Raw genomic sequence first — 21476 nt, forward strand, 5'->3', positions numbered from 1 at the left:
GAAACATAATTATAATGTTCGGGTCAGAGAGAAGAGTAAAGGAAAAGTACTTGTTTAACAATGACAGGAAGGCAAAAACCCAAAAATGCCATAAATGTATTTCTGTAAAAGCAATGTTTTTTTTCTTTTCTACATCTTTTCTGGAACTGTGTTTGCTTAGGGATGCTGACTGCCTTGCATTTTTTTTGTTTGCTTTTTTTTAACTTAGAAAACACACAGAGAGAAATAAAAAACAACAACAAAAACCCACACCAAACCAAAGAAAAACAACAAAAAAGCAAACCCAAACAACACTCCACCTTAAGTACTTAGGATGAAATAAACCCTTTTGGAACTTCCTTCCCTCCACTCCTCTTGCTTTTCTTCTTCCCTGCCTCTCTCTCCGCCCCTCGGAGGGTATCGGCGCGGTCCCCGGTGCACAGCGGGCTGGGGAAGTTCAATCGCAGTTCAGGGGCGGGAAGGGAACACTGTGTACTCGGCACGGCACTCGGTGGCTGTGATACACCCTCGGCAGCAGGACTCGCCCGCCCGCCCGCAGCCAGCCCCGCTCCGCCGGCTCTGCCGCCCCTTTGCCACATGTGCGGTGCGAGCGCTGAGATTCTCCTCCCTCGCTTTAAGATGGGTGCAGAAGGTCCTGTCCTTCCCAACTCACCCTCCACCGATTTTAATCTGAGTGAGAAAGCACGTCCTCGGAAAGGTTCGTGACCTGGGGATGGATGGTGGGATCACCTCCCCCTTTCTGCAAACACCGCTCCTACAAGGACTAGATAAGGTGTTCTTGCTTGCCACCAGCACCTGAACTCCAGGACCGCACCCTGCGTCCACCACTGACTTCTGACTGGCCTCCAAGAGAATTGTCATCTTGAAAGGGGAGCACCTCTGTCCTCCGCAGGGCTGCAGCCAGCCAAGCCCTGGTACATCTCTGAGAGGGAAGGGCCCCTGCAGGGCTCAGGTCTCATCCCAGCAATGGAAAGTGTGGCCTCCCCATCACATCGCCTGTGCGCTGGTTAAGGGACCAGTAATAGGAATGAATATGTATTGGGTTGGATTTGCCAAGAGGTGGCTGCAATGGGAGTAGCCAAGTGTTGACTGCAAGAATGCTCTCAGCTGTGAGAGAATGTTCCCTGCTGACCTGTATATGCAAATTGTGGTGATTCATTGCTTCAGCAGTCACTAGGTCTTGTTACATTTTAAGTGTAGGAAAGTGAGACTTGTACTGCACTCTCATCATTTAATCTAGCTTGCTTTTTTTTCCCCCTGTATCTGAAGAAATGCAGAGAACTGAAAAAGCCACAAGCATTCCATATACATAAGAGCACTGAGGCTTGTTGTTGCGTGATAACCTCTAATTGAAATCTGCTTATGAAAAAAGTATGAACACTTGCAAACACAAAAAAACAAGCTGACTCTAAAAATTATCTGTATTTTTGTGACAGTTTGTTCCTAGTGCAAGGTTACACCAGAAAAAAGAAACCAGAGGTCACCACAGTGAAGGCTGAGAGGGAGAAAAAGCCATAAAGAAGGAATGTTATTTGTCCATAACAATGAAGGTAACAATTGCAGGCTAAAGGTGCCTAATAGGGAAGACAGGCAGGAATCACAAGGCTGTGGAGAGATGCAGCTCGGGCCAATGTGCCATGTGGATTACTATAAGGAACAGGCTTAGGCTCTGGCTTTGGGCTGCAGGATGACAGGGACACTTTTCAAAGTATGTGTTGATAAGTTTGTGGTGCTTGCTGTCTTTTCAATTTTACAATGCCTGCATGTAAGCAGTTTCCTTGTTGGCTAGTAAATGAAGCATGCTGGTGACAAAGTTATCTCCAGCTTTGGCTTAAACTTACCGGATCCATCAGCATGTTAAAAAACCAACAAACATTACTCATTCCCAGTACTGCCTTCTCTAACAAAAATATATATCTGGTCTGAACACATTGTTTCTTCATTCCTCTCCTCCAGGACTGAACTTCTGGTTCATTGGTGCATGAGTTTCAAAAAGGATGGAGAGAAACTTTGAAATTAATAATGAAATCTACAACCAAAAGAAAATATACAAAGTCTAACTGCTTTCATATTGAGCAAACAGCTCCTGGCCATTGTTACAATTTTTTTGTACATGTATTATTTTTACATTGTGATATTTATATATCCGCAGAGGTGAAAACTGAAAACAACTGGCTTCCTACAGAGTTAGCTGGGTCATTATGGGAAATGAAGGGTTTAGTATTTTCTACAAAACCATACAGGAGTTTGTATAACTTCCAGTACAAGTTCCTTCCATTTCTTTCCCTATTTGTTCCATGTTTCATCTGATGCCATTATTTATTCTGAAGTGGTATTCTTCCCTCCATGTCTGACTGTCATGTCTCCACCAATTTCTGCAAATATACAAAAATACTTTGATCATTTTAAGATGGAAAAATATTCCTCCTCAACTCATCTATGTTTCCCCCCTTAACTGAACAGATTAAAGTCAGAATCCGATTATTCATAATTAATCTCTGGGCATAACAATGTTTTTATTTCAGCTTCAAAGGAGTGATTTCACAAGATTTTTTTTCTGTGTCTTTTATTTTTCATAGCTAATATGCTGCCCCAATTCTACAGACAGTGGTGAAACACAAGGGTTTTCTAAATTTTTATATATTAGCAAAAAATTGCAGTGAACACAAAAGACAGTTGTTGCCTTCACACAATATAAATGCAAAGACCAATACCCACCATATTATAGCAAACTTACATAATTGTGTATGTGTGCACACACAACCCACACACAATTTCCACGAACCTGCACAGTGGCTGGAACAGCTTCTGCAGTGCTACTAACAAGAAAGACACTTATGGCCTACGGAAGATAAACAAAGTCTCATTATTCACATCCATTTTTCAGCCAAACATATAACTATCTAAAACTCAAGTGGAAGCAGTTTTTACCTCTCAGCGAGGATTTGGCAAGTCTTTGGGTTCTTTGCATTTCATCACTTTAATTTTCTAATTCTTGCTTTAGTTTCAAGAGCTACCAAAACATTTTTTCTGCTATATACTCTGCTGTTGTTTCCTAAAATTCTAATGCTGAACTTTGAAGGCAAGACAGAGCAGTAGCATATTTGACTCTTACTCTGAAATGCAGCAGAAACACTTTGCAAGCCCAGAAACCACAAGGTGGTAACATATGTGTGTAGCTAAAAATGCTAATACAAACACAGTTCCCCTGTACTAGTGAAGCCACACCTCAAGTCCTGTCTTCAGTTCTGGGCCCTTCATGACACGAAAGACATTGAAGGGCTGGAGCAAGTAGAATGGAAATGGAGCTGGTGAAGAGTCTGGAGCACAAATCCTGTGAGGAGCAGTTGAGGTTGCTGGAGGTGTGCAGCCTGGAGAAAGGGAAGCTCAGCTTTCTACAGCTGCCTGAGAATAGGCTGTAGCAAGGTGGGGTGGTCAGTCTTTTCTCCCAGTTTCTCCCAGTTAAAAAGTGACAGGACAGGAGAAAATTGCCTCAAGTTGTGCCAGGTGAGGTTTAGACTGGATATTAGGAATTTTTTTTTTCACTGAGAGGGTGGTCAGGCATTGTAACAGGCTTCCCAGGAAAGTGGTTGAGTGACCATTTTTGGAGGTATTTAGAAGATGTGTGGATGCAGCAGCTGGGATAGGGTTTAGTGGTGAACATGGTGGTGCTGCATTAAGCTGGATCAGATGTTATGTGGGGAGGTGATGATAGCACCACATAGAGAATGAAAGTGGATGTAAGTGGCTGGATCACAGAGAATGCTGAAAGTCAAGCAAGGGTATTTGAACTTGTGTGGCTTAAATCAGCAAACTGGTCGAGAAATTAAAGGAATTAACTGAATTCTTCAGAAGTATATGTTTGCACTGAGTAGATTGGAGATGGAGATGAAGGGTGAAGAAAAGGAAAAACATATTGTGATCATCCACAAAGCAATGCTACAAGTTGTGGTAAAGCATTACATAACAATAAAAGAAAACATTGAGACTGGAATGCCCATTCCTTTCCTCTAAGAGGTGAGGCCAAACATTTCAATTGCCTTTCACGCAACAAAATAGAAGGGGAAGAACAGCTGTTAAATCTAAACTTACATGTGCCATTTCATCTTCCATTCAGAACACTTCATCTAAAGAGTTTGCTTTCCTGATGGTGGGGTATACTCTTCCATTTTTCCTATGGCTGAGCTCCCAGACTTCTTTTGGCAGTCAGTTACTATAGAGACAAATTAAGAAATATATACATGGACCATGTCACAGTACTAGAGAACACCTGGTGGCAACAGCAGAACAAAGGAAGGATAGAGCTGCTGCTCCTCCCAGCAGAGACATATATACATGGTTATCGCAGGTACTCCAAAACAAGAACGTCTTTTATCAATCTGCATTTTCCAATGGGACTAAATGCAGCCACAGTGGTGAAGTGGGAGGCTGTGCAGTGGTACAGCCTTTTAAGGTGGATATCAGTCTATATTGGGGGAGGAGTCTAGTGATGCACAAGTACTGCCTAGTAGCACAAGAACATGCACTATACTACTCAGTGCTATTAAGGGGGCTAGAGTTAGGTTTGCAGTCCCCTTAAAGCCATAGCTTGGCTGATTATTTATCTCATGACATCTGCTCTGACCTGTAAGGTCTTAACAAGCAGTTGGCTGTGATCCTATAGCCCTATCAGTAAATCTGCCCTCTCATCCACTATTCAGTTTTTTCCCTGTTATTAACTAACGCGCTCTCAGGACAACTACTTCTTTGCCTCTCATTTTCATGCTCTGAGGACACTCTCCTTCCTCTTGGTATACAAATACTGAAGAAGTTTAGGTAAGTTATTAGTACTGTAATTTTTTTTTTTTTACTTTAATGTTCAAGCTGCAGACAGGAAACAAATATCTTAGAAGCCTCCCACTCTAGTGTCTGTTAGCATATCCAAATACTAATCTGTTCTGACACTGTCAAGGGCAACAGCCTATCACAAGGGTGAGACTACTACCTCTCAGCAAAGCTGCAGCTCTTGATGGTACAGAGTTGCAAAGGAAAGTTTGTCTGGATTTTTCTGTGAGTGGTTGAACAGTCTCAACTGATCCATATTTTTGTTCTAAATCAGAATGGGCTTAGCAGGCTTTATTCTCCCAGAACCATGAATTAAAACCCCTAATAGGAAAGCATGGGGAAATAAAAGGTTCATCTTAGTGTCAATTCATATTTAGACCATAGTTTAGCCATCCACATAAAATTATATTCACTGCAATTTGCACTTCTTATAACTCAGTAAGAAATTACAAACAGACAGTTACCCCAAAGGAACCTGACATAGATTATAATGCATGCTCAGAGACACATTTCAGTTTCCTTTCTCCTCTACGTTTATTTATTTTTGTGTGCAGTGAGGTACCCTGGCCTAGTAAATACTCTTGCTCAGCAAATGCCTTGATCATTAAAAGCTGTAGGAGTTTGTTCAGACAAATGCAAAAAGCTTCCATTTATTTTCTTCTGTTTTAGGGAGATTCATTCTTAGCATGAATATTCATTATTAGCTGCAGGAATAAATTGAGCATATGAATGCTACCACAACAGCTACAAACTACCTTTGCTATGGAGTATTTTGCAATTAAGTTTTGGGGTGGTTTTGGTGGTGGTGGTTTGGTTTGGGGTTTTTCTGTTTGGTTTTTTTTCTCTCATACATTTCCACAACATATATGTTAGACACAGCACTCCCAGCATAGCTGTAAGCAAAACTGGTTAAGAGTATGTGAGATTTTTAAGGACTCTGTTGCATATTAGAAGCAAACTCTACAAACATATATTTATGTGAGAAGTTTATGTATTTTACAGATATAGTATTCATATAGAACAGCCCAAATATTTAGTGAGTTAGGTCTCAGGCCACAACCATTTTATCTCACTTTTTTATATTATAATCAAGTCTATCTGTTCATCAGCCAGAATTCACACATCGGTGTGGGTGAAACAAAGTACTTACCAGGTTTTACTTTCTTTTTGAAATATAAATCCTTTGCTATAGAGGAGGAACACAATTAAAGAGTTGCAACACTTATTTGATCCACAATAGCCAACAGCAGTTTTTAGTTGTAGCTGCCTGCGTAAAGCTTTGTGCTTATCAAACACCTGCCTTCTCCAGCAGGAAGGAAAATGCATTGTTGCTACTGGTTTCACATCAAGAGCTTCATTAGTAGCTTGCTGGCTTAGAATGGAGTGAATGGTGGAATGAAGAGGGACGGATGTACACACAACAGGCATAGAAAATGTGGTGGAGGGGAGCATAAGAAATTTGGGAGTTAAAACTACCCAAAGGCAGCCCTGCAGTGCTGCAGAACCATCTCTATGCACAAATCAGGAAAGAGAAGTGTTCTAACTACTTGAGCATCAAAAGCACATAGGTGTTTTTAATAAAAAGCACTGTTCTAGCAATGCTTGTTTTACAACACCTCATCAGCTGACTAATGATGGCTATGGCCAATGGCTGGAGTAAGGAGATACTTAAAAAAAATAATTTTGATAACTCAAAAGGTAGAATTGTTCCACATTGATCAGAAATTAGAATTAGAATTAGAAATTACAGGGAACTAGAAATCACAGAGTTAGGAAATGCTCTTCAGCTGTCAGTGCAGAGAAACCCATGTCCATATGAGGCAGCTAGGAAGCTGCCATTGTAGTCTCAGCTTGAAAGATTGGAAGTCGAAATGTCCTGATCAAATCCCAACATAAATACTTACACTCTGGATATATTTCTGCAGCTGAATTAAAAGCATTCCTCAGTTCTTCCTCTGCACTTTTATGCTGTTTGAGAATTGACTTCATTCCTGAGAGCAAGCAGTTCCTTTCAGCACAGGATGAAATTACAATTCCCAAGCCTTCTCTTCAAGCCTTTAGAGATTCCTCTGGAAGGCACAATACAGAATGAGTACAATGATCTCTGCTAACTCTCAATTTACTGAGGGTGGCTCTCAGAGATCCAACGGGTACTGGTCTGTAAGGACCTTTATTTTCCAAATACCAATTGCAAATATATTTGGGTCAGGGATACAACACACATTTGCAGGATTTTTTTATACTATCTGTAAAATATAAATTGGCAGTGTATACTCATGCCCTATTCCTCATGATTTCTCATAGTTCTTTCCTTTATTGCATTTTGTTTAAAAAAAAAAAAAGACTGCATGAAGCAGCATGCAGAAGACAAACTCTGTCAGTAATTCCATAAAAAAATCCACTTACCAAACAATATTGTGGAAGTAACAGAGTCCATCTAGAGGTTTACTTCCCTTTCAAAGAGCAAGTTTACTTCTAGAGCAAGTAATAGTTTAAAAAGTGAAGAACTTGACTGACTGCTGGCATTCTGAGATACTGCATCTTTTCAAAAAGGAAAAAAAAAGATAGCTCCTAATAAATTGTCATATTATTTTTTTATTTTGATAAGTCAGTTAGCAATATTCACTGAAACAAAATATTTTTTAAAAATGCATTGATTTACGGTCATCATGTATCTATCCAACCTCTTTCAAAAAGTGTAAAGTTTCATCTATCTTATTGATAATAATCATTATACCCTAGTGAGTAACTGAATACCTCAAGAGATTAATTTAGAGAATCAGAACCTGGTGTATATTTGTCCTGGAAGAATTTTTCACTATATGCTGTTTGTGAAAAACAACAACACCAGACTCAAGAGCAATATTTATTGTTTGTATCACCTAAAAATAAACTGCATTTTCATACTTGTTGTGCAACACTGAAAAAAATTAAAATGCTGCTTCTTCTAAGTATAGTAATGTGTTTGTACAAAAGTACAAATCATTCTGAACATCAGTGACAATATCAGCAACACACAGTACTTAATAGAAATAACAACTAAAATTCATGGAAAGATATCAAGTAATCAACAGACATTGTGACTACAGAAAAGCTGCTTAGGGGTGTGATATGCCAGCTTTTAAGAGAATTCTTGAGTGAGCTGTTCCCAAAGGGGGGATATTAACCACTGCTAAGGCTGTGCATTCCTGCATGCCAGGAGAAGCTGGAGAGCACTGTATATGTAATTTAGAGCTCCGCTATCATAATCCACATAAGGCAGGTAGTGTTTGTGAATGTTCCAGTATATTCATCTAATTTGAAGAGAAGAATTCTCTCGAACTGGTATGGTGCTTTATCAGAGTGCTTCCACGTCTTTTACATTCTTGGAGACAGACTACTCCACAGTGAAATAATGTTATCTAAGAAAGGCGGCAATCACTTTGAATGTGTTTGTCTGAGAACAAAGGGTACAATGACAACTAAAGGCCAGGATCTTGGACTAATTTTATGGGAAGAGTGGACTGCAATCCCAAAAAGCCCAAGGTTTGTATCTCAACAGAGTAAATAGGTGAAGATACTGCATAATCTTCTATACACAAACTTCCCAATTGCACCTGTGTGCATTTGCAAGGTCTGTAACAACTGATCAAAATAAAATGAAATTTGCATCTGTTGCAAAAAACAAACTCTTTCTGTATTCACTCCAGTACCAATACATATTCCATAAAGCACACTTATTTTATAAGCTAAGAGGGGAAGAAGATAATTAGGGAAATTCCTATTCATACCTTCAGAAATCCGAGAGGCAGATAAAATCAGCTCACAGATTGTGTCCTCACTGGCACCTGCTGAGTAGTATTGTTCTCTGTGGACCTCCTCTGGTACAGCAGACTGAAAGTCAGTAAATGCTTATATGTAAAATAGGAAGAATATAATTTGTGTTCACAGAGTTCACAGAATGACTAAGTTGGAAGAGACCTTCAAGATCATTGAGCTCCAACCAAATGTGTTGATGTTGAAATAGGCTTCTCAAAGTCATAGGTACATGCAAATATACCTAAGTGCACATTTAAACGTTTTTCTTGCCTTTTACTGTCAGGGGAGGCCTTCTGGGAGGAAATATATATTAATTTCTGCAGAAATACTAAAACTTATTTTGCTATCATTCAATATCAGCCGATGCTGCTTTAGGAAAAATAGAATAACAATATTTACTTACTTGATGTAATGAATACTGAAATCCTCAACACATCTGCTGGTGTAAACATCAACAGGTAAATTGAATTTCCATTCACAATCTCACACAATATACAGCATTATGGATATTAAGGGGGACAGCACAGTCATTTAATGTTTTCTCTATGGGCAGATGTTTGCTAAAACAGACCTTTATTATTTGATCTTATACTGAATTTTAAGCAGGACAAATGATGTATCTGAAGAGCTCTTGGCAGATTCAGCATCATGGGCAATAAGCCTCTTGCAGGCGTAAATACTAGGTGGGACTAAACAACCACTGCACACGTGAAATACTACTTGCTGTATACAGATAACTACTGAACTAGCAAGCTAGGTAATTTAAATGAATATTTATAAGGAACTTCAACTGCAATACTGGCAGCAAGCAATTGCTAATTCTATTGCAACCAGTAGAAGCATACTTAAATGTCTTTGGACTTTACAACACTAAATCCAAGCCAAACAGGAAAAATATATATTTGCATTACAGGCTGTTAGAAAACATTTTATATTTTCAATTCTGCTTCTGGCTGGTGTCACTTGACCAGAAACACGCTACACGTAACTGGACTTCTGATGCACATGCGTTTGTGAGGGGAGGTTCTCAGCCACAGTAAACCTGGAATAGACAAGGAGAATTTTCCAGGTTCTGCCACATTAAGTGAAAGAGCTTTGTGGCAGTTGACAAAATTAAGAAAGACTAGATAATAAACTTATTTTGTCTCTCTTACAACCCCTTCAAAGAACAAGAATTAATATTTCATACTAATTTTCTACTTCTAACAGCATTAGTTGCTCCTTGAACAGTATTGGTGAGACAAAACTAACTTTTTCACAGAGGAAGTTGGTGTAGAAGACAGAGCTAGACATGGTGTTTGAAGGACTGCTTGAATTATCCTGCAAAGCTCCCTTGTAGCTGTCTTGTGGCTTCACTCAAAAACTAAACCTCTACAGCTGTTACACAGAGTTAAATTATTTGGTTTCAAATGTCAGCACCATTATTTGTATAGTATAAGGCCACCATGAATTCAGTGTTTTCACTGATTCTGTCTGTAAAAGATTTGTTCTCTGCGTATCTTGAAGTAAACAAAACTGGCTGACAGTCAGCTAGACCTACCCAGCCAAGGCCTGGCTGCTCATCTGAACAATAAAATTTACCTGAAATGCTGAACAGCACATTGGTAATCATCAAGTCCAACATTCTGACCTTGTCACAGAGCTTTGAACCTGGAGCACTGAATCAGCATTTGTCTGATTCAGTGTTGGAATTGTAACACAAAAATAGTTAGTGCTCAACTAAATGCTATGAGTACCAATTACTGTTCTTCCTAGGTTTCATACAAGTGAAATATATATATAAATATTTGCACAAATATGTAATAGATGCATTAGAAAGAAGGAACACACATTCATAAGGTAATCAAGTCCTTTCAGAGGTCATGCTGTGGAAATCAAGTGTCTTTTATACCATCTCGTTGCCCAAGAACTTAAATACATCATTAAATTCAGCTTACTGACATTTTGGTTAACTTTTTTGTCATTCTCTGCACATTTATTTTCCTCTGCTTACAGAAACAGGCAAGTATGTAATGGCTACATGCACAGTGATCCACCATGGGGAAGTCACAGGCACACAAAACAATCATTTGGACCTGAAGCCTGCATTGCATTTATGATGGCAGAGACCCTCCACTGTTACACACACTAGTACTTGGGAAGAATAGATAGAAATTATTTGGTGGCTTTAAGAAGGGAAAGGGAGAGGAAAAGGAACAGGAAGAAAAAATTGAAAGGTAAGGGAAAGGGGAAAGGGGAAAGGGGAAAGGGGAAAGGGGAAAGGGGAAAGGGGAAAGGGGAAAGGGGGAAGGGGAAAGGGGGAAGGGGAAAGGGGAAAAGGAAAGGAAATTCTGGTGCAAACAGCGATGCAACTGCCGTGACAAGTGTCTCAATTCTTCTGCATTGACAGGAACCTGTTCTGCCAATTACTGAGGCAACAGCAAGGCATCTCATGCTATGTGTGCAACAATATTTATTTGCTTCTCACAGACCTGTGGCATGGCAGAGCTCTAAGGTGCACTTGAGGTTCCATATTCAGCGGAGAGAAGGGCTTGGTAACTTAGCCTATGCTGCACAGCCATGCTCCAGCCCTGCCTGTGCTCCAAACTAATGGTTATACAAGCAAATCAGCACAGCGAGCACAACCTAATATCCTCTTCACACCAGCAGTACTGATTTGCTTTAATTTAGCACTGTGTTAACTACCCACACTGGAGCTCACTTCTAATTGACTATCCTGGAAGCCAGAGCAGAGCCTGTTTCTGTCGGCCCAACAACAGCAGCCTTGGAAAGGCTTTCAGAGCAAGCATGCTAAGTAGTACGACATTTTAGGCAGCCAAGAAAATACTAGGGATTACACAAGTACCTTTAGCCACACTCCTCTCTGGAAATTAGGAGTCTTACTCAGTCAAGTCAGTGAAAGGCTTTTCCCAGCTTCCAGTCTGGCACCTGGACCACAGCCCTGGTGTGTTCTGAAGACATGGCTCTTTCTAGAACATAAGTCCTGAGAGAAAACCATAATTTCCTATTTCCCAAGGAGACTGACACCCACAGCCCTCCCACTGAAACCAGGGACTCAGGCTGGTGGACTACTCTGAAGAAGATGGTATCCACCTTTCTTTTTAACACCATCAACTCTGAATGAGAGAATGAACCTCTTTCTTAGCATGCTTAGGCAGAACAGGGTAAGCTCTAAACCCCAGGCTTCACTCTAAGAGCTCCTTAGGGTTCTTCACTCAAATATAAAGATGTCACAAAGCCTATGAGCTGCTTTGAAACTTGTTTAAAGAAGTTTCTTAAACTCTTCCCTAGGCTACTGCTACAGACAGCACAATGGGCCTGGAAGGTTTGCTACAGCTGCTTTGTTCTTAGCAGGGGCTGAAGTCCCAGCAAACTTGCAAACCAAATGCTTATTGATATGAAGACCTAACTGTTCAAGGGAGCAGGCAGGAGCTCAGAGAAATTTAAGACCGGTTAGGAGTTTATGCTCTTTTAGCATGAAGAATCAGGTATGAAGCTGGTCTTTCTGATTTTGAATTTGTGTAGTGTTTATTGTGCCCATATGGTGTTCAACGTACCTAAAACCTCCTCTTTCTCTCTCAGAAAACAGCCAAAATCAAGTTAACCTAAATCTCCTTTGCCACAGACTTTAGCTTAAGCTGATTTCAGTGCAAGGCTGACAAGAAGAGATTTTACCTAAACCTAGTACAAGATAAAAACGTTATAACAGGACACAGAAAAGGAGTGGCAGTGAAAATCAATGGTTGAATTTATATAGAAAATCATTTTGTAAGTGTAAGAAAACAATTCAGTATTTTCTAATTTTCTTCAGTCTAGGGCTATAATATCATTTTTCATATCCTGGGGTGAATATAACAGTTAAGCTAATGTTAAAGAGTAAGTTAACATTCTTAACTGATTCTTAAACAAATCTTGTGCTGGTACAGACAAACCTCAAAACAAGAACTACTATCATAAAATTTAAGTACGGCTCCCCAAGATAAAACTTTCTTTAACAGGGATGTCTTATTTTAGAAAATCTAATGTGACTAGGAGAATGGGTTAAGGCCAGAGACATCTTCCTAGTCTCGCTATTGTCCCTAAAGATGATTTATGATAATATGGTGCAAATATGCAAACAAACACATACTCAAGCACCATTCAATTCATGTTGTACTACATGTGCAAAGGCTGTGTAGTAAGCAAATCCTAAAAGGTAAACACGGCCCTAGGGACGTGAACTGTAGAATTCACAAGACCCCTTCACCAGCATCAGTAAGCACAGAAGAATTAACAAGAGCATATTACTTACTCAACAGTACCCAAAATTATCAAGGGAAGTTAATATATTGTCTTGGTTTAATACATTTGAGGGGGACACTTAAAAATTAGTTACCACCCCTTAGTTTTAACCACTCTTTCCACCATTAAGGAGATACAAATATGAGTTAATACAACTGAAAAAATAACAGTTTATTAACAAGCAAAAGCGGGTGGCTGTAGCGACTGCATGGAGTGGGGCTGCTCCGCTTGTCCCAGCACGGCGCTGCAGCTGCAGACAGATGTTGCAAAATTCCCACTTGAAAAAGTTTTTGTTTGAGAAACGCAGCTTCTAGAGTTGGCACTGTTGCGAGAGGAAAAAAGCAAGAGGCAGAGGGAGCAGTGGGAGGGAGCCTCTGCCTCAATGCCTTGACTTCTAAAGAGACCCCAGCCCCTGCCCTGCCCTTCCTTTTTGTGGCTGCAGGGTCTGAAAGGGACAGAAGTAAATTTGGGCACAGAGAGATGTGCAATACAATAACATTTTAGGTTACCCAGGGCATAGGTTTAAATACTTTGCTTTTTCTGTCACATATTCCCAAATATTGACCCTGAATCTGCATTGACTGGACGTGTCCAGCTATCAGATCACAGGTTGCAGTTGGAAAGGACATCTGCAGTGGAGGTCATGTAGTCCTACCCCCTGGTCAGGCAGATCCTCCTACAGCCTGTTGCCCAGGACCGTGTTCCAGCTGATTTTGATGAATGGAGTCTTCAGAGCTTCCCTGTGCAACCAGTGCCATTGCTCGGTCACCCTTACTTGTGAAAAAGTGTCTTCTGATATTTAGAGGGAGCCACCTGTGCTTTTAGTTTGTGCCCACCACCCATTGCTCTCTCTCTGTGACCTCCCTTCCGATATTTGTATACACTTTTAAGATTCCACCCCCAAGCCTTCTTTTCTGCAGGTTGAAGTCACAATTCCCTGTATTTTCTCACAGGAAAAGTCCCCTAAACATCTCTGCAGCCTTTCGCTGGACTTGCTGCAGTATGGCCATGTCTCTCTTGTACTTGGGAGTCCGCAGCAGAAGCCAGCAGACACCACCAGTGCTGAGGAGAGCGGCAGAACCCCATCCCTCCACCTGCCAGCAGCACTGCTGCTCAAGCAGCTCAGGACACCGTTCACCTTCTTTTTTAGAAAAGCAAAAAACTGCCCGTGTCTGTTCCACTTGGTGTCTGCTAGGACATCCGGCCTCTTACTGCAAAGCTGCTTCCTAGACACTTTGTGTGGAAAGAATTTCTTCTGATGAAGAACCTAACCTCCTAAGGAAAACTCTCACAAGCTAACTGTGTACCACCACCAGCAGTAGCAATTGCCACATTACTGTAAATTTAGTTGCCAGTACTCTTACAGCAATCCAGCAGGCCTCCCATGTGCTACAGCTGAGAAAGCTTCAAAGCCAGTCCATGCTAATGCTTCAGGATTCCCACTGCTGGAGAATTTGCAGTAGTAGTAACACAGTGGTGAGAGATTGATTGCAAATATCCTCGCTTCCTCGGGAGAATCGTCCAGGGAGAAAAATACAGGCATCTTCAATTTCCACTCGCACTTTAGGACAGTCTAATGTAAAGTCCAACTCTCACCAACTCTCCTTTACCCCCTTCTCCCCCCTTGCACCCTCTCCCTGAACCTTTTATTTCTGATGGAAAACAGCAATAAAGGGGAAGGAAATTAGATAAATAAATACCATATTGGAAAACTCTTTTTTAAAAAAATATGAATAATTTTCAGGATGTACAAGACAAGCATTCTCTAAGTTGTTTCCCTACCTCTCACCCTCCCTAAAACCTTTTTGTCAAGAAGTGTTGTGCAGAAAATCTTGGATGATTACGTTAAAGGAGAATAACCTGCTATCGTGGTTTTGGAGAAAATTAAAAATTTCAGGAACTCTGCACACACAGATGCCAGGGACACAGTAACACGAGGGGTGTTGGTGCTGTGGTAGAAGGGCGCTGCAGCTTTACTGCAGCAGGAAGGTGACGCCTCATCTCTTGGCAGCATCTCAAGTTTTGGCTGTGGGTTAATGTGGCACGGTCGCTATTTTTTTTCTGGGTTAATGTGACATCTCAGTTTTGGCAATGGGTTGTTGGACAGTTAACGTGACACCGTCTCAGCTTAAAGGCCCTTCGGTGATGGATCAACTCGGCTGGATTTATTTAACCCATTCAGGCGCCTCTGCAGAGAAATGCCACCTTTCTCGAAAACAAACCCACAGCACGCAGCAAAGGAAGCCATAAGCCCAGAGAAGTCCTGGAGACTTTGGAAGTGGGTGAAGCGGGGCGCGGGAGGCGGCGGGCACCCGGGCGGGCACCCGGGCGGCGGGCGGGCGGGAAGATGGAGGCGGCCGAGGCCATCCGAGGTGAGGCGAGGCGGAGCCAGTGGCGGGCACGCCCGTCCCCTTCCCGGGGAGAAGGAGAAAGAGGAGGATGGGCCGTGGCTGGAGGAGGGGGGGCAGGTGCTGGGACAGGGTATCTCTGCCGCACACGTACTGCCGCGGGCGCGGCGCTATTAATAAACCGCGGGCGGCGGTAATTCCGCCCCCCCAGCTCCCGGGAAAAGTCTGCTCCCGCTCCCCGACTGCCCAGCCCGCCTGCCGACCCTTCGGTTCGCTCGGACACCTCCCCACCAAGGCACGCAAACAAACGAAAACAATAAAAAATTTAAATGCAACATACATTTTGCATGTTTATTATTTAAATATGTACATATTGTATTTATTATGTATGAATATGATGTAGGCATGCATGCGTATATGTAATAATATATACAATAGGTATACATTTATTAGATATAAAATATAAAACAAAAATATAGGTATGTTTATATTGTAGATCGTATAACGATCTTATTTTTATATATGTAGATCATATATACATATATAACACAACATGTTATATTCTATGTGCTGGTTTAAAATGTTCTATATATAATCTAAAGTATACCTATGTATAAAATAACGTAAGGGGGGTTTTTTAGGTTTGGGTTGGGGGCTTTTTGGAAGCAGAGGGTTGAAAAAGATGACGCCGTTTTCTTGCAGGGGCCTCCCCACGGTGAGTTAGAAAAATAATACTGATTAGGAAAAAAAAAAAAAAAGAAAAAGAAAACGCGACAAAACGCAACGAACAAACAAAACAACAATACGAAAGAGCAGCGACAGATCTCGGCGGGGAGAACAGCCGCAGAGCCCCGGCGTGGCGGGGCCGCGGGTGGGTGTGCGTGGGGGGGCTCTCACGTGGGCGGGCGGCGGGCGGGGGGCGGGCCCGGCGCCCCCGATCTAGGGCAGCGCGTTCCGTACGGAGCGCGATGTTCCCGCAGCGCGGGGATTTCTGAGAACTGGGGCTGTGTCCTCAGCTGAACCCGGCGCCGCGGCCCTCGCACTGACGCGGCGCCTTAAAGCGGCGATGGCCGCGGCGGGCCCCACCGCGCCGGCGGCGCACGTACGCCTGCAGCCCGCAGTGCGGAGCGGGGCTGCGGGCAGCGCTGCCCCAGCCCGAGGGGCTGCCGCCGCGCCGGCCACGAGCCCTGCCCGCACTGGCCGGCTCTCCAGCCCCGAGGGCCTCGCACTGTCCTCGAAGCCCATGGACTGCGCTTCAGCTCACTGCTTTGCCACCGCTCTCCTTTTTCTGCCTTTTTTCTCTTGTTTTGCAACACCTCATGCAAGGAGTGAGCTGCCCGACGGTGCTTACTCGTCACCTGTATCGCGGCATCCCTTCACTGTGACAGCCTTCGAGGGTGAAACAGCAGAGCTGGCACCAACTCTTGTGCCAGTGTTAATCAGGAAGTTTTGAAGGCCTTGCATTCAACAGCACTCAACAAACTGACCTGACGAGCTCTGACCAAGCGCTGCCAAAGGAGGCTGACCTCTATTCCACACTCCCCACGGGTGGTATGGCTGTTCTGCTGCCAGCTCCTTTTTCACTGGATGTCTTTGCTACAGTCAAAGGTAGACGTTCCCAAATTTACTCTAGTCTAGCTTTCTGCTTTTGAACTTGGGACTCACACACCCATATGCACACTGAAGGATGGTGTCTGATGCAGGCTGCAAAACCCATCTGGGATCCTGGGTGCACAGTCAAGCAGCCAGCCCACGCTGAGTTCAACGCTGCCATGGCTACACCACTATCGGCACCAGACCAAGCTGAAATGCAGATCCCTGGTGCCCAGGTGGGCTGTAATGTCAGTGAGGCACAACATCCCCGGCATACTTACCACCTGCAGAGATAAGACCCAGGAGGGAGGAGCCATGCCTATTACAGAGGTGCAAGATCAGCTGAACTGCCCGCAGTTAAGACGCAATTCAAGAGGTATTAGAAGGACCTCAAGACCAAGACCACAATCAATCCTGTCATGCAGAATAAGGGCAGCATTAGACCAGAAGTTGAAGGTAAGAGCAGAGAAACATAGTCTCCAAGCAGTAATCAGTATGTTTAGTAGTAAACAGGAAAGGAGCACAGCTCTGTATCGACAGTGCTTGTTTCTAAATGAAGTTAAATTTGAGACAGGTAATCCTCATACTCCTGGATTTTCAGGCCAGAAGTGTCTTCTGTCAGCAGCCTTCTATTGTATAGCTGCTTTTAAAATAGAAGGACAGTTTGCTAGCAGATACTTACTGTGTCTTGCAAGACTTTACACAGCAAGCAACTCCACTGAATCCTTCTGATCTACAAAAATTGAATTTAAATGTTTCTGTTGCATCACATAAAGCAACTTTTTGTCTGCTCGCTCTGTTCAGTGACTGAGAGTCATTCCTTCAAAAGGTTAAAGCACTTCCTTCCTACCCCACCAGTCTTCACAATGGGAGTTGTGGCAGCTGTCTGGTGGAAGAGGTTGCTCTGTTTCCTTCTGCTCCATAATAATACATGGAGACAATGTGGGCAATGCATTGGTATGAAAGATGCCACACGCATGTAAAATATAATGTGTTCAGATTTATATGACAGCTGAATTACCATTCTGTCACATTGCCAGAATGTCAGTCATGAATCTTCAGCGTGGCCTCGGGCTTTAAGAACACATGTCAGTAAACAGGCCATTTATCTTGATATATAATTTCAGCCATTACTAACAATTTATCAATCCCTCAGCATCTTGTCAAATAATTTGGAGCTTACACCATGAGCCCTGGAGAATGAAAAAAGTCAAAGCAGAATCTGGAATAATGTTTGGAGCCTGTGACCTTCAAAATATTAGGAAATGTTAATACAGAAGAAAGAAAGATTTCTTCATTTTGTCTTGGAAGAAAGTTACCATCAGAGAAGAATCCTCTGTGCTCCATAGAACAGCCCACAAGAAGCAATAGAACAAGGTTTGAAGCAGAACACCTGATTCAGACTGTCTTTACGAGACCATTTGCTCCTCAAAAGAAAGGGTTTTTTGCCCACAGTGGCACTAAAGGTCATTACATAAATTGGCTTTTGGAGCAAAAACCTGAGGGTTCCCACAGTCTGGTCTCTCCAAGAGTGCCTGCCAGGTGCATGCCATCCTTATCCTCCAGAAAGAGGGTGCAATGTTTTAGGCACAGGCACACGGTGCACAAGACTTGGGGGCATGGAGTGAAGGATAGTTGACATGTCTTTTATTCTGAAAAGTTCTGGTTTTGAAAACAGAAAACATTTTTGAAAGCCTCAGGAATAATGAATAGCTCTTCTTCCTCCACAGGCTTACATCTCCTACAGAACCCGTGCCCATCCCTCTGGTGAGAAGGGTCCTTCTCCTTCACACACAGACTTGTCCTCCCTCGCCTTCTTTGCAGATCCTTGAATCTCACTTTTGCTACTTCCCCTGCAACATCTCCCTGTGCTCCCCTCAAGCATGATCCCTGGCTGCTACCTGAGACCCACCTGTGCCTTCCTTACTCACCTGGAGGTCACAGTTTTCATTGCTCCCAACTCCCATGACAGTTCCTGTCCATGCACTGTCCTCTGGACCAGAGAACCAGCAGCTGCCTTAAAAGCAGCCACTGACAACTTCCACCCTGACTCCACGCAGATGTGCTACATTCCTGTACCCAGGCACTATGCAGAGGGCAAACATCTGCCCACCAGAAGCAGATGGAGCTGTAAACAGTGGGTTGAATTTGGGCTTCAGGCTTTCACAAGTGAGTGCCCTTAGCTGACAAAGGGTGTAAGTGCTGTTGTGTGTTCAGAACCGTAGAGTGGTTTTGGTTGAGAGGGACCTTAAAGATCACCTAGGTCCTACCCCTCTGCCAAGTTTACACCTCATTGGTACAGTCTAAGAGAACATCCTTGTTTAGCCTAGTTATTGCAAAAAATCAGCTGTGAATTATAAACCAAGCTATGTATTAAATGCATGCTCTGAAACCATACCCAAGTATTACCATCAGCACAGTCAACTCTGAGTGATGGGCTGTATCATCTGGAGATAAACAGGTTTGTGAGCACAATCCGTTTCCAGGCACGTGTGTGTTGCTGTTCAGAAAGTAGACATGGTCATTTTGATACTCTCTCCAAGCATACAATTCTGTATAACATTGGCATTGCTTTTTAAGTATTGTTTGGACCTAATTCACTTGGAGTCTTGGCGGTTTGGACTACCAGATACATTTAATAGGCAGTGTATTCTTTAATAGGCAGTAATTCTTGGAGGAATATTGGAGTTATTTTAAAAGCTTGGTATGCTTCCTCATTGTGGAACTGGGCACAGATTATGCTCTAAATTAGCCAAGAGTTACCTTAAAACAAAACAAACTTGCAAACAAAAAAGCTTTGTCTCTTTTATTTTCATTTGTTATTAACACTTTCCTCTCTGAACTGTACAAATTAATGTAAGAGTTATTCACTAATGTGAGTATCTGACATGAAATAAGCAAGTCTCCTTCTGCAAAGCTATTTGCATATTACTGAAATCTGGGTTAGGGCATCTCCTAGCAGGAACTTTTGAACACTGTCAGCCAAAGAAGCTCTGAAAGTGCTGTGAAAAACGATTACAAACATCTAGCTTGTGAAGTTACATCCTGGATATCCAGATTAACAAACCAGAGATGCTATTTTCTGTGTAAAATGCTGTTGCCCCTCTGAAGGAAACAGACGGTTGTAGGCACCAGTACTATACAGAAACCAGACATATATCAACAGCTTTAGTGGTAAAGAAACAACAATACCTTCTGCTTCAGCTTCCTATCAGACCTGGAGATCACACCTCTTATTCTGCCTGGTGTCTCTTAAGCACCAGAGGCCAACAGATGCTACATTAGCTGGGAAAAATGCTGTGAGAACAGTGTTTAGAGTGACTTGCTGACTGATGACTGAGACCTGAAGACCACCTCGTCAGGTGCATTGCTCTAACCACGTTCTCTCTTTGGTCTTCATCAGCCTACGGATGATCCACTTACAGACCTAGCCTCTAGCTCTTTTGTTTTGTTTGTGTATTTTGATTATTGTTTGTTTGGTTGTTTGGGTTTTTTTCCTGAGTTATGGCACATAAAATTATCCATGGCTGATGCCAATTATCCACGGCAAAGGATTATTACTGCTCGAGGTTACACACAGTGATCTAGCATGTTAGCATACAAAATGGCTGACATCACTAATTTTTATCTCCTGCAGGAAAAGAACAACACTGCCTCATTTCGGTAGCTACTTCCTCATAATTTCCACATTCAGCTAATGAAATTAATAGCAATCCATAAAGCCCTTCACCATTCAGGACCTGTTTTTGTCAGGAAGGGTGGGCTGCAGTTGAGGGCAGAAGATTCAGTTAGGGACCCTGGCCTGCCAGGACTCAGTCTCTTTGGGATGCAGTTCACAAAAGCCAGGAAAAGCTCTTCTGTCTGACAGGAGTGCTTCTCCATCTACACGGTGATTTCAGAGGCCCCCATGTTACTTTGGGTAATGCCGCAGAGAGGCTCATGGGCATTATTTCAAAGGCAGAGTCTTTTTGTTACTCTCTCTCCTGATGCTTGCAAAGCAGCAAAACACACTGACATACTTCACACCTCAGTACTGGTGGTTTAGGGGTGATGGTAATTTCATTTCCTTTTTTAAAACAGTGCTTGATCCAGAAGCCAATTGTTCACTCTTCCCTGGCTGAGCGCAGGTCAGTCAGCTTTCATAACACTCTACGAGCTTGGCGCGTTCGATGGGGCAGAGGTGGGGGCGCGGTACTTGGGTGGACGTGACAGGTTTTCGGGATTCGATTAGGCTGGATGGCACTTGGCGACAGGGTAAGCGTCAACCTGACCTTTATTTCTGCCAACAGTGCCAGAACGGCAGACACGATCAGGCGGCTCTAAAACTCTTCCCCGGTGGTGCCGCTCGGCACCGGCCCCGCTCACCGTGGGGCACAGAGGGGTGACAGGCCTTACGGGGCCGCCTGTCTCAACCACGACGCCGTGGCGATGGAGCGCGCAGCGCCGCCGCCGGCATTCCCCGGGGGGCTGCGCGGGGTCCCGCCTCCTCCCGTCTCCTGCCCGCGTGGACCGGGGCGCCCTTCCCGGGGCAGTGCGGGGAGCCCCGTCCGGCGGGTCCCGGTGCCGCGGGCAGGGAAGGGGCGGCCAGCTCGGGGTCCCGCCGGGGTCACGGGCAGCCCGCGGGGTCACGGG

The 21476-nt window shown here is 43.2% G+C and overlaps 3 long non-coding RNA genes across 6 annotated transcripts; 2 read left to right on the top strand and 1 right to left on the bottom strand.

The window, feature by feature from the left end:
* Nucleotides 1–2260: 2260 nt before the first annotated feature.
* LOC135290627 (uncharacterized) lies at nucleotides 2261–10837 on the bottom strand. The gene is made up of 5 exons (XR_010353383.1): nucleotides 8595–10837; nucleotides 6729–7365; nucleotides 4093–4213; nucleotides 2786–2842; nucleotides 2261–2375 (listed from the first exon to the last, which is right to left on the bottom strand). It is a non-coding gene; the product is annotated as an uncharacterized LOC135290627 (long non-coding RNA).
* LOC135290628 (uncharacterized) lies at nucleotides 2261–15203 on the top strand. 4 transcript variants are annotated; one of them, XR_010353386.1, is made up of 4 exons: nucleotides 2261–4815; nucleotides 10618–10838; nucleotides 11012–12110; nucleotides 13857–15203. It is a non-coding gene; the product is annotated as an uncharacterized LOC135290628 (long non-coding RNA). The 4 variants fall into 4 exon arrangements; XR_010353387.1 differs by having other exon boundaries at nucleotides 11012–11786; nucleotides 11914–15203; XR_010353384.1 differs by having other exon boundaries at nucleotides 11012–15203.
* A 974-nt stretch (nucleotides 15204–16177) lies between these two features.
* LOC135290517 (uncharacterized) lies at nucleotides 16178–20832 on the top strand. Its single transcript, XR_010353284.1, has 2 exons — nucleotides 16178–17300; nucleotides 17446–20832. It is a non-coding gene; the product is annotated as an uncharacterized LOC135290517 (long non-coding RNA).
* Nucleotides 20833–21476: the final 644 nt, after the last annotated feature.

Source organism: Passer domesticus, chromosome Z (genome assembly GCF_036417665.1).
Source record: "Passer domesticus isolate bPasDom1 chromosome Z, bPasDom1.hap1, whole genome shotgun sequence".
NCBI lineage: Eukaryota > Metazoa > Chordata > Aves > Passeriformes > Passeridae > Passer > Passer domesticus.